The following is a 13,631-nucleotide window of genomic DNA, read 5'->3' as shown; positions in this document are numbered from 1 at the left end:
AGGTTATTTAGTTCTCTATGCCCTAATTTTCTTACTTGCAAGTTGGAGAGGAGAGTACTCTGTTTTGAATTAGAGTTGTCATGCAGATTGAATGAGGTAACTCAAGCATAGCATTCAGGAGGATGAGGGAAACCAGGAACCCTTGTGCACTTTTGTGGGCGTGAAGTCTGGCACAAAGCAACAGAGGGTCAACCAGCAGAACTTAATTGGATTAAGCACTAAGGACACACTTGTGCAGTGCTCGCTTTGGCAGCACGCACTCCAAAACTGGAACGATGCAGAGAAGATTAGCATGGCCCCTGTGCAGGGGTGGTACCCACATGCACGCGCGCGCGCACACACACACACACACACACGTTACGCCTTCGTGCTTCCGTTCTTAGAAATGGAGCCAAGAGAACTTTTCACATAACATCATAGGACAAGTTAAGTGTCTTCAATTAAATAAGGATGAAAACTGACGTTTATGACATTTCTATCAGGTGGCAGACACCCTACAGAGGTTGCTTCATTTAATCCTCAAGGCATCCTTATAAGATTATTTTATCTTTAATAATTGGGAGAAATGATTCTCTGTGAGCGTCTATAACCTGACCAGACACAGTACTGAAAAAGGGGAAAGCTGGTGCTCAAACTCACATCTAAGTTTTACTCCATTCCAATGTCTCATACAGAGTCTGAAAAGGATGATTCTCTCTCTTTGTTTCCCTCATAGATGGTAGTGTGGAGGAGTTCATAGATCACACAACTTTCCAACGATGTCTCCGTGTCCTCTTCTCTTCTCTTTTCATATATTAGCCCTCCTTCTTCCAATCATCCCCTCCATTCTTTATAATCTGTTTTTTCTCATTTCATATATATATATGTAGATATATATATATATATATCTTAAAGGATAAGAAAAATTCAGTTATGCCAACATTAATAGTTATACAAATTAAAGAGATTGGAACATCAGCTACTATTTAAAACAGAACAGATCAAGTGCATTTTCAGACGTCAGTCAGGTCAGACGATTCATTTCCTTCTTTTTTGAAGTTGACTTAGCTGAATAAAGCATTCTGGTTTTTAATGAGAGGACTTTAGGACAAGGTCCAAGTTCATTGATTTCTGTTCTATCCATACATTTTCTCACTTACTTTTCTAAAGAAGAAACTCTCTTCTTTAGAAGAAACTTTCTTCTAAAGAAGAAAATGGAACTTAAATTTTCACTGATTAAATAATTTCTCCTCTCAGGTAAAGGACACTTGTCATATGGCTACATGTTTTAACTAATGGATTGGTCAGTCGTTTTGAGTTTTCAGGTGACATTAACTTTCCAAACATTGATTTATCATATATGATCTGATGATGATTTGTGTTGCAAGGGTCCCGTGGACTGCTTCCAAACACACACACACACACACACACACACACACACACACCACACACATGCAAGCACACAAACACCCCATCCTTGGGCATAGTTGCATAAAGATGAATTAGACATAACTTGTAGGTTATAGCACAAGAGAGCACAGAAAGTGGTTCACAATGAGTTTCATTATGAAAGAATAATGCTATGGCCAAAAAGAAAAAAAAATAGAAGAGGGATGGAATAATAATAAATGCTCTTCATTTGTATTTGGTGCTGGGTTCTGTGAATTATTTATGTTTCTGGGCAAGGCCTGGGAAGTATTTCAATGAAGCCTAATTTGTCAAGGTTACTTCTACTTTACCATATTTTTCCTAACTATATCTTTCTGGATAGTACCACACATAAATATTTTCATTGTGTTGTGCATTTATTTGCAATATTGATGGCACTGTAAAATGTGGGGTATTAGCACCTCTTTAACCAATGTCAGGCAAGAATTAAGATCGGAAACACCAGTCTCTTCCTTTTAGAAATATGGAGGTTAGCTTTGATTATTATTCAGCTTTTGTGGCTGATGAGCCAGCTATAAGTCATACTGTGGAAAATTTATTGTCTAGAAATCATGCTACTGAATATTTTATCTTACTGGAAATGTGCTATGTAGGGGCTGCATCTTTAATCAAGTACACGGTGGTGTTGCAATCCCTTGGTTGAAACATGAAACATGAAAACGTTGAGGTTAAGCAAAACTAAAGGCCTGGCTTCTGGGGAGAGCCATGGTTGTGGCTGTGTATGTGGACACGATTCCTCTAGGAAGTTGTTTTATTTTGCCTTTGACTTCAAGTCTCTAAATATGTTCTAAAGGAAAACCTTGGCTCAGTGCAATGTTGGGGTTGCGGTTACACCAAGCAGGGATGTGTGAGTGACGTGGCAGTCACAGAGGAAATAAAGAGGAGACTCAAATCTTGTCTGCTCAAGGGTTTTCAGTTTCTATCTCTGATGTACATTCAAAATCTCACAGAAAATCCAAGGAAACTTCCTGTTCACAGAGGCACGATTATTCTGAGGAAGAGATGAAGTGCCCCATTTGTACATTGGAGGCGCCTGCAGTGTGCACTTGTTCTAAACGCTGGTTGCAGGGATGGGGGCGGGTGCCTCAACCCCTCCCCTCTGCCACCTCACTCAGGGATGCTTGAGGGCTTTTGTTGTTGTGTTGGGTTTTCTTTTGTTTAGACATTGAAAAGAAGAAATGATTGTTTGTTGTTGGATTTGAATTCCTGTTCAGATCTTGTGATTATTGGACAACTCTATCCTGATGCTTTTATTCCTTTTCAGTGACTAAGAAACATAAGAAAGGGATTCTGAAGTAGATTTCAGAAAAACAGCTGGATCTGAAAAGACTCTAGCTGGGAGAAGACCCAGAGGGAAGTTAAAAATACCACTGAAATATTATCAAACCAGCGTCAAGCTTGTCTTGACCTTGTTTAGTTACTTTTAGTGTTAATCTTACTGTTCTTTTATAATTTTTCCCCAAAACCTAATTCCCCTTTAAAAATATTTTTCCCTTTTTACCCCTCATGACCTGGGGGAGACTGACTGCTTGTTGCACAAGGTTTAAAGCCACTTTATTGAGCCATATGGTTGCTAGATCATTCTAAATCATTCTATGTAAGCCAGCACTGTTCACAGAACATTTTTGGTGATGGGAATATTTTGTACATGCTGTCTGATGCCGTAGCCACTAAACACATGTTGCAATTAAGCACTTGAAATGTGGTCAGTGTGCCTGTGAAACTAATTTTTTACTTAAATTTAAATAGTCATATACAATTATTGGTTACCATGTTGAAACAGAATAGCGATATACATACATTCAGTACATATAAACAAGTTGACACTTGTTTCTTGAGCAAGTCCAATGATACTCATTTAAAAATATTTTTCTAGGTAAGAGTCCCTGTCTAATTGCATTAAAAGTAATCTGAATACACTCATTTTTGTATGTTTGTGTTTGCTGGTGTTAGGAGGAGTGGTTAGTGGAAGGAGAGATAGAGCCAATTATATTTTTATGTTTATATATATTATAATTAAGAAAAGTTCAAACTCTTTTGTAGGGCATGTATTTTACCATTAAGAATTTGGGTGATAGGGATGCCTGGGTGTCTCAGTGGGTTAAAGCCTCTGCCTTCAGCTCGGGTCATGATCCCTGGGTCCTGGTATTGAGCCCCGCATCGGGCTCTCTGCTCAGTGGGGAGCTTGCTTCCCCCCCTCTCTCTCTGCCTGCCTCTCTGCCTACTTGTCATCTCTGTCAAATAAATAAATTTTAAAAAAATCTTAAAAAAAGAATTTGGGTGATCTTAGGGTGCCTTGGTGGCTCAGTTGTTAAGCATCTTCCTTCTACTCAGGTCATGATCCAGGGTCCTGGAATGGAGTCTCACATGGGGCTCTCTGCTCAGCGGGGAGTCTGCTTCTCCCTCTGACTCTTCCCTGCCACTCCCCATAAATAAAATAAGAACAATCTTTTGTGGGGGTGAGGAGGAATTTGGGTCATCTAGTAAAGCAGGCCTGGTGGAGTGCTACTGTAGAACCAACAGGAATCACAAGGACACTCTACTTGTCTGGCAATCAGACTAGACCATGAATTTTGCTTCTAAAAAGGGAAGCCAAGAAGCCAGAACTAAGGAAAGAGGCTTCTGAGTGGATAGACTCTATAGCCCCGGATGTTGCCGACAGCTTTAATTTCCCGTGCCCTTCTACACATGTGCCCCGTGCTCCAATGTACTAGATTATCACCTGCTCCTTTCACAAAATGTGGCATTTTCCATCCTGCCCTTTGACTTGATTGTCTTTCTCTCTGCTCCTTTCTCTGTATGCTGAAATCCTATCCACCTTTGAAAGACAAGCTCACGTCATGCTCTTTGTATTTGGGCCCTTGGACATCTGCTTCTTAAACACTATGCCTGGGAGCTCTTTCTCTGCAGCTATCAACCTAATTAAACAAGAATGGACCCAACAGGGAGGAGGCTGCACCGGTTTAAAGTGCACTAGAAAGTTTAAGGCTGCTCACAAACTGCTTTCCAATTAGAAGCATCATTTTCTTTGATGGGTAGAAGTTAGAAAGTGTGATGTACATGGAGACACAAGGAGGATCAGTCTTTACAGAGTCACCAGCTTTCTCATCTCTTTCCACTCCCATTTCCGGTACTTACCATTTCCTAATTGGTCTCCACCCTTAGCAGAGTGGATCATGTGTTTTATTCTGTTTTCACAACATGATTTGATTATCTGATTTTCATTAATCTCAAGTCACGAGATAGAAAGCATTTCCCATAACAAATTTATATTCCTCCATTGGTTCTCCTCTGCTTTCAAGTGGACCAGGTTGCCGTGTGGTTTTTTCCTCCCTCTTAATACTGTACTTCGGTTTATAAGAGTTAGCCAACAGTCTCCAGTTTCCTTAAATGTTGATCTCTTGTCCTCAATTGCTCTACATTTCGTGAGTGCGTCGTGTGCACTCAAAAGACAATCAGTGATAGTTTCACCAGCTGCTTTGCTGTTACAGAGTAAGGACCGCCATCTGCTCAGCTCAGGGTCTTGGAATCCTCCCACTTCTCTCCTTTCCCCAGACTCAGTCAGGTCTGTCACTTGCAACATCTCATCCCTGAGACTGTATGTATGAGTTAAGATTATTTGGATTTCAAGTGGCAACATCTCAAACGGACTCAGCTTTAGCAAAAGATGAGATTTATTCAAAATATCTTGAACTATTTTATAGAATGATGATGTTCTGGGAGGAAGCATCATAAAACAGGCCACATTAACAAATGAGCCCCTGGACTTAACTATAGAAATCTCTCTGCCCTCCGTCTTTGATTTTCTCTATTGGTGTCATTCTTAATTACTGCCTAGATCTATTCTCCATTGTGGGAAATATGGCCAACAACCACCCAACTTGGCTTTGGGAAGAACTCTGGTTTGTCCATCTTGGGTTAACCTATCCCTAGATCATTCAGCTATAGCCAAGAAAGCAGAGTCAAGTCTGATAATAAGCTATTGTCACACTAACTATAGTCCTGTTGGAGGTGGAGCAGGGACACACTTTCCAGAATACTAGGGTTGCTAGGTGGACAAAAAACAAAACAAAACAAAAAAACTCCTTTTAGTTCTTTATTTTTCCCCTTCTTCCCACTCCTACAGACTTCCAAGTACAGCCCAAATGCCACCATACCCACAAGACAGACTCTTTAATAATGCTCTTTGTAAGTGTGAGAGGGTCACGGTTTAAACTAATTTAAGTTAAAATCCTGGACAAAACATTTACTTGTTGCTACTTACTACTCTGTGACCTTGGTGTCATTTTCCTCACCAGTGAAAATGATGGGATGGGATGGAAAGTAAATTGGGACGAGAGTGTAGAACTTAAAACATCATGTTACTTAGGAAGGTTTATATAATTTTTTTGAACAAGAAATATCAAGTAGTGTATTGGGAATTATAATCTGGCAGCTGGTATAGATCAGGAAATTTATAGCCCTATTCAGTGATCATGAAAGTGATCAGGGCACTCTTTAGCACTCAGATAAGAGTGAAGCCCCAAGGGATCCAGGAAGTCATTCAGTCTTGACAATGATGTCTAGCTGATGGCTAGATGGTTGCCTTTTTTCCTCATTTCTTAGCACTCCCATACGCTTTCTCCCTTCATGTTCTAAACTGAATTTCTGCTTTTTGTTCAGCAAACCAGCCATTTTTTACTCTTAACTCCAAAGATTTTGCATGCATTTCTTTTTAATCTAGTGACTCAAACTGATTTTTTGAATCTTAAACTAGAATTTTTAGTGAGTGAGACAAAACTGAGAAAATGATGAATAGAAAAAAGGAAATATCTTCACAACAGATTACTAGAAAACTCTAGGAGAAGAATAAATGCAATCCAATAAATAATTTCTTTTCTACTCTTTTCAAGAGTGTATCAGTCGAAAGGCCTACAAAATTTCAGGGTTTGAAAACTGAAGTCAAGTAGGGGTATGGAATAAGAAATTAGAGTAGTTGTTCTCACTTTGTATAAATGGCAATACATCTGATATTCATGATGTTTATTGGGCAATAAGCAAAATAATAAAATATTTGGTATTCTAAATTTAAAGGAAACAAATATAAAAATTTGTGCTTAATCAGATACCATCTTGTGCTAGATTTTAGCATGGATAATCTCTAACATCTGTCAAAGATTTAGAAATAATTATTGGGGAAAATTCTTAAAGTGAGGACATGCTATTTCATTAGCTTAATATTGTGCTCTGAATTAAGAGAAAAAATTGAGTATTTGATTTTAGTGATTGTAAATTTTTAAAAAATTTTAATTTCAATATAGTTAACATACAGTGTTATAGTAGTTTCATGGTTGCATATTTTGATATAGCTCAGCAAAAGCATAATCTAAGAACTAGTGAATTAGGGGTTAGATTTGAGTATGTTCTCCAGGGGGCAGTAATGTGAACTTCATCACTATGTGTATTCCTTGCTCCCTGCCTCCTGCCTCCAGTTACATGGAGTTAAGGGTAAATAGCTCAGCATTACACACCAAAGGAGACTGGGTTCTCCATTCTGGCTATATATTAAATCACTTGGGAAGATTTTAAAACAAATGTAGATGATAGAGTCCACCCTAAACCAACTGGATTAGAATTGCTAGGGTGACACATGGCTGTTTTGAAAATGTCCCCTGGTTGATCCTAGAGTGCAGCTAGTGTTGAGAACCACTGACAGAAGAGATGAAAAAGAATCACGAATCTTCTAGTCTAGCAATCAAGAGTCTTCATTTATTATCACACTTAGGGCAGTGCAATACAAATATTTTATATCACAATTTTCTTAGCTGGAAATGAAGGAATGAGACTAGAAGACCTTAGGTATTTTTCTAGCTCTTTGAGTCTTCAGAGGTACTCCTAAAAATTTGTATATTAATAAGGTGTTATGTAAATAGACTCAATATAGTTAAATTCTACAATGAGTCCTTCAGTAATTCAAATAATATATATAATGCATATAATAATGTAATATAATTTGTATATTATTCAATAGAGATTGCATTCAGAACTCAAATCATTCAATGTTATCCTCTTTGGGATACGATGTTGCACTTGTCAAGGGCCAGGAGACCTTTAAAAAAAATTTATTGGTTCTTTTCATAAGTTTAACTGCCAGAGAGCAGTGGGTTTAGCATAGATGTACCATCATCACCTGTGAACATAGCTTCAAAGAGTGAAATAGTGGGTAGAATTACCACTTTCCATGAATTGTTATTTCTCTTTCATACTCTCACTTTCTCATAACTGCTTTCTGATTTCATGCAACTACATTGTATTGTTCCCATTTTCTAGAAGAAGAAAATGAGAGTGTGAGAGTTTTGTTATTTTCTAACCTTTCACACCTAATGTAACAGGAAATTGACATCAGGACTCTTCCACTCCAACCTCATTAGTTTTGTGTGAGTCCCCGAAGTGTTAAATGAAGTGTATGCTCAATGAATATTTAAGAAAAATAATTTATGTGCTTGGAGTTGTGGGTGATAGAAAGGTAATGAGATTAATACTTATCAGATTTTTCTTAAGAGGGAAGAACATGGGGTGCCTAGGTGGCTTGGTTGCTTAAATGTCTGCCTTTGGCTCAGGCCATGATCTTAGGGTTCTGGGAGGGAGCCCCACATCAGCTCGCTGCTCAGTGGGGAGCCTGCTTCTCCCTCTCCCTCTGCCACTGTCCCAGCTAGCTCTTGGTCCTCTTTCTTACTGTGTCAAAATAAATAAATAAATAAATAAATAAAATCTTAAAAAAAAAAAAAAAAGAGGGGAGAACACAAGAATTTTTGGTAGCATGATTTGATTATTTCCCAGAATAGAAGCTAAGACCTGAGAATGAAGAGGCCGAGATCTGGATGGAGCTATACTGCTGGGTAAGAGGGAACTTTCTGCTTATTGGTCCATAGGGAGTGGGAGAGATCAGAGATGATGGGAACCGAAGACTGAGTACAACCTAGAAGGTAACAAAGACCACGACCTTCCTCAACCCTAGTCAAGCTAACAAGTCCAGAATACACAAGATGAGTGTTTTTCATGTGGAAAATAGTAAACAATCTTGGTTCTTTATCTAGGACATCCCAGGACAGCTGGAGATATATGAAGGAAGCAGTGTTGCATAGAGATGCATAAGGAAGGAAGCAGCCAAATGCCCATAGCTCAAACCATTGAATTGGGTTTAAGACAAGTTTAAAGAGATGTATGCAGTGCAGTAAGTGGAGGTGGGAGGAGAGGAGCAGTCAGTAGCTGACATGTGTTATCTGAAAATGAATGAGGTATGCCCCACTATTCTCAGTGAAAGATATGAGACAGAATAATTTTAAAGACAATGCATCATGAAAATAATTTACTTAATACTGTATTCAAAAGTAATAGCAGAATAGCTCCGAATAATCCCTTTATTTCAAGATATGTCAAGGATCATCAAAATAGAAAATTTTAGAACTATAGTTAAGTACCAGTGGCATCTGACATTATTTCCTTAGATGAGTAACACCTGTGCAGAGGCAGGAATGATGGAGAAGGTCAATATTTGTATAATTATAAAAGATTTAAAGTACAAGGATTTAATTAGATCATTTCTTTTTCCCCTTAGACACATAGTATTTCATCATGGTAGACTTATGAGTGTGTGTGTGTGTGTGTGTGTGTGTGTATGTTTTCAATTGGATCCTCCTAATTTTCTAACTTGAAATTAATTTTTCTTAGTGTAGAATTGATGAAATAAACTTTATTACATTCACTGTATTTAAAATAACTACTATGGCCTGCTTTATTATTCTTGGTGATGAAATATTGCTAAAATTCTCATGATGTCCCAAGACAATGATTTGGACAAGTGAATCACGTATTTACAACATGTTTTTCTTTTGTTTCATTGTGAAAGGTAATCTTAAATTATTTTAACAGAAAGTATACTTCTTTAATAAGTCAGTCTCCAAAATTTAATTGTTTTCAGTGAATATGACAGTTTCTTTAGAAGATATATTATTCTACTGGTTAAAAATATTAAGCAATTCCCAAAGCACTTGAATTCAATTTCGTTTGGCTAGTTCATTACAGTTTTTCATTTAAGCACAGACAAGAGTCTTCAGAATAATGATTCTAGCCCCCAAACTTTCATTCTAAATTTAGGTTAGGTAATTAGTGTGTGTTTCCAACAAGAAATAGGTAATTACAATGGTAAATGTCCATTGGTTAAATCTACCTGGAAGAGTAGATGTTTTATTCGTGTGTTTTAACGACAGAAGAATAACTCTTAAAACCAAGATTGACCTGCAACTTGTAATACTTTCAAGTCTGGTGTTTCCTACTTGATTACCTTTGTCATACATGTTTCATAACTTCCTACGGAAATGACACTTGACCTAAATGTTACTTGCATTCACCTTGGAAGAAAGGCAAATGGGTATATAATCGGGCATGAAAGTACAATGCCATACTAAATCACCTTTTCTGAATAAGGAGGACCAGAATAGATATTTTAGGCATCCATCAATGAGAACCTTGTTTGAGGAGCTTGTTGTGTTCTGCTGTGTGTGCAGCTGAATAATCACTGGGGATCTGATTAGCTCCATGCATGTCTTTTCTCCTTTGTCATCTAACTTACATCCAAATCCAAATGAGAGTTAATGGAGGCATGATGTGGAAATTGTCATATTTCCTTAGAGTTATTACTGCCCCTGTGCAGAAATGCAGTGATAATTTCATGTTTGTTTTCATTTTTGTTTAATGATTAGAACTTTTTTCCGTGTTGTTTTCTGGGTACACGTAAGAAAATATAATCTTCCTTTCTGGGTCACTGAAAATGAATTGGTTCATTAAAGTGGTCATTTGAAGCAAAAGGAACCATAAAAAAACCCTGGTCTTCTGGTTTGACACGTCTCAGAGAACATTCTTGTACAGTAAGCATGCATAAGTTTCTGAATTTACAGCGCTGTGGGCCATACCTGGACTTTGGTAAATTCCCAGAGTAAATGCAGCCCAGGCCTTAATTTTTGAAGATAACTATTTGGTCCAGGCTAGTGACCTCTCTCTTCTTCATCACATTTCATTGTACCTTTTTCTTTTAAAAATCTTTACATTGTTTATTCCAGCCTACCTTGGTCCGAGTTATTTACATAGGAACAAATATGAGTTATATTCATCTATTGTCATTCATCCTCAATATCATTTCTGTCTTGCACAGAGTAACTACACTGAATTTTAATATTTAGCTAATTTGTTTTAGTTAAATGATTTGCACTATGTCTATTATTATAAGAATATTCTGCATTGAGTACTACCTAGATCCAAAGTAGAAAACAAATGTACCTTAAGGTATTAACTACTTTATTGTTTGAAATGTTTCTATCCCCCCCCCTTTTTTTACCCTAAAATATAATCTGTAAATGAATTTCTGCTGCCAAATCTAGTGGTAAGAAGTTCTCAAAAAAGGGATAAAATAGGATGGAGTTTGTTTAAGAGGAATACTGTAAAATCCAAGTTATTGATTTAGCTAGGGATTTCCTCCAAAGATCATGTACAAAATGACCCTGTTTCTTTCCTTTGGATCTAAACTATTTTCAGAGGATGTTTTTTCCAGGGTTCTACTCATGATAGATCTTTGATGAGGCACATAAAGAACTGATGTAGGTAGACTGATAAGACAGATGCCATCAATAAATGCCTTCACAAAAATACTAGCCTGTCACAAGTTAATTTGATGCAGTATTTTCTGTCATGAGGTTGGATTAATTTTGTCCATTTTCTCCTCTTGTCGTAATTCTTGTCATGTGAATAAGAATGTATTATAAAGAAGAACATACTAGACATTATAATTCTGTGATAACTCATTTTTGTGACAAAGAATATAATGAGACCAGACAATAGTGCAAATTCATCATATTCTTACGGTGAACTTAATATTGACTTCCTGGCTTCTTTTCATGATTTTGAGGGCATGTCACTTATGGTTTTATACCAACCAAGTGATTAAAGAAACCATCATTGAAAGACTTGTACTGATTACAAAAAGCCTTTTCAACAGGGAAATAATAGAACCATTTCGATTTTCTTTCCTTTCCAGCTTAAACACATACTTAATGTATATCTGTGATTTCATTTTGATGAAAAAAGACCCATTGATTTGATAAAGTTACTCAGAAAGTGTTATAAACTTGGATTGGACTGTATTTATCAATGAAGAAAGAGTGAATTTTCTCAATAAATCAGTATTATAAGTCATAAAAGAAAAACAAAGTTTTCTAATAAAGAACCTTTCCAAAAACACTCCTCATATTTTGTCCCAGTAACTCTAGCAAAGCAGTCATTTTTAACATGGTCTGTCGCTACAGCCACGAAGATCCGATTTAGGAAAATACCTCCATAGTGACAGACTAGTTGTTTTTAATTGCCCTGAATTTCTATTGCCCCAACCCTAACTCTATGGAGTCTCCCCCATTTTGTTTTGTTTTGTTTTGTTTTGTTTTCATATTAGAAGGAAAGAAGGTAATACCCACAAGCAACTATTCCTTTTGTACAACTTCAGGCAAACATTTAAACAGAAACAAGGAGGGTAGAATCTGTAGGCAATGTAGGATCTGGAAAAAAACTACAATAGGAATATCATTTAAGTAAAACATTTGCTACCATCCTTACACTCATTATGGTCCGTGAAAGCTAATCATAACCACTCTTTTATTCTGAGTTCAGACAGCTCCTTAGAATCTTCCTTAACAGAGCACTAGAAATGAGCTGTTGATCACTGGTTTTATTTCAAGAATTGAAGCCTATTTATGATTCCTCCCATAAGATTCACAGTCTATATGCCTGGCATTTGGTCGTGTTAAATAAACATTCATTGAGTGGATGATTACATGTTCCAAAATTACAAAAAGAAAAAAAAAATTCTACATTTACCTAGTTGGAGTCTCATGTCTCCTGTGACATAAAGTAAGAGTGATTCTGTCAGCGCAAGTCCTTTGTTGTTGGACACCCCCAAATACAGAAGGTGAAGATCACACATAAAAATGCATGTGGAGAACTACTTAGAGATCTGTGTTTGTGCACATGAAATATGTACATATTACAAATATATACGTAAATATAAATTCACTTAGAGTATAGTGGTGGAAACACTGCTAGGCTTTGTCCTACTTCCCCCTTTATATGACCTTGAGTATCTTGTTTCTTCAGCTGCAAGGTTTAAGTACTGGGCTTTTTCTTTTAATTCTAGGCATCTATATTTCTGCACCCATGTGCAAAATCAATTATAAAATAAGCCATCAAATTTCACTTGACCTGATTTCTTGGATTTATTTTTATCTAATAAAAGAAATTAGACATTTTACTTGAATTTTTTGCCAAGGGCCTTTGATGAAGTTGTCAGAATCCTATGTTTGATTTTTCTTTTACTAATTACAATCACCTGTAGGAAAAATATGTGATAGTCTTCTTTTCTTTTTGGAACCTGGGGATTCTATTCTGGTGTTGAAATTGGAATATCTCCAGCCTCTTGTGAAGTAAAGTACAAAGAATACATTCTCTGGCTGAGGCAAAATTTATCCAGATAGAGACCCGCTCTTGAGTCTCTTGGAAAATCTGCCTTCTGAGAACAAAAGGCCCAATCTGATGTGCATGCTTGCAAATGGTGTTCACACAGGAAGCCTGAGTCACCCAATGGGAAGCGGCTAATTGGCCAGACAGTCTTGGAATGAATTTAGCTGCTGGTTGGCAGGTGGGGTACATTGTAAAGCACCATATCCAGGCTACATAGTAATTTGTATTTAATTACCATGTTTGCTTGGGAAAGGCTGTAAGGTCTACTCATTGCTCATATTGGTATGCTAATTGACTGTTTGGAGATTTACAAACTGGGTTTTACACCGTGTCCTTTTCCATTGCCTGTGGTGATCTGAATAGCATGTTATTCATTTAGTTCTCCTAAAACTTTGTTTTAATATCTCAAATAAAGGTAAAAGGGGAAACTTAACTCTTAGTAAATCTCTAAACTTCAGGTAGTAAAGTTTGTAAGAATGTATTACCCTGTAAACATGTCTTTGATTTCATTTTGTTTCCTGGCTTAGGAAATGGAATGTTTTTGTGTGAAATGTTCTTGGACGTCAACAAATAAATAGTGACTGATTTATGTGCTTGCTTTTACAGCCCAGGGAGGTGGGAAAGGGAGGTGAGGTGGGTATGAGGAGAACAGCCAGGCTGCA

The 13,631-nt window shown here is 37.1% G+C and overlaps 1 pseudogene; it reads left to right on the top strand.

The window, feature by feature from the left end:
- Positions 1 to 237: 237 nt before the first annotated feature.
- On the top strand, positions 238 to 322 carry LOC123394621 (annotated as a pseudogene).
- Positions 323 to 13,631: the final 13,309 nt, after the last annotated feature.

This window comes from Mustela putorius, unplaced genomic scaffold (genome assembly GCF_011764305.1).
Source record: "Mustela putorius furo isolate JIRA1106 unplaced genomic scaffold, ASM1176430v1.1 tig00003834_pilon_pilon_pilon, whole genome shotgun sequence".
Taxonomy (NCBI): domain Eukaryota; kingdom Metazoa; phylum Chordata; class Mammalia; order Carnivora; family Mustelidae; genus Mustela; species Mustela putorius.
This window is presented reverse-complemented; position numbering and strand designations above follow the sequence as displayed.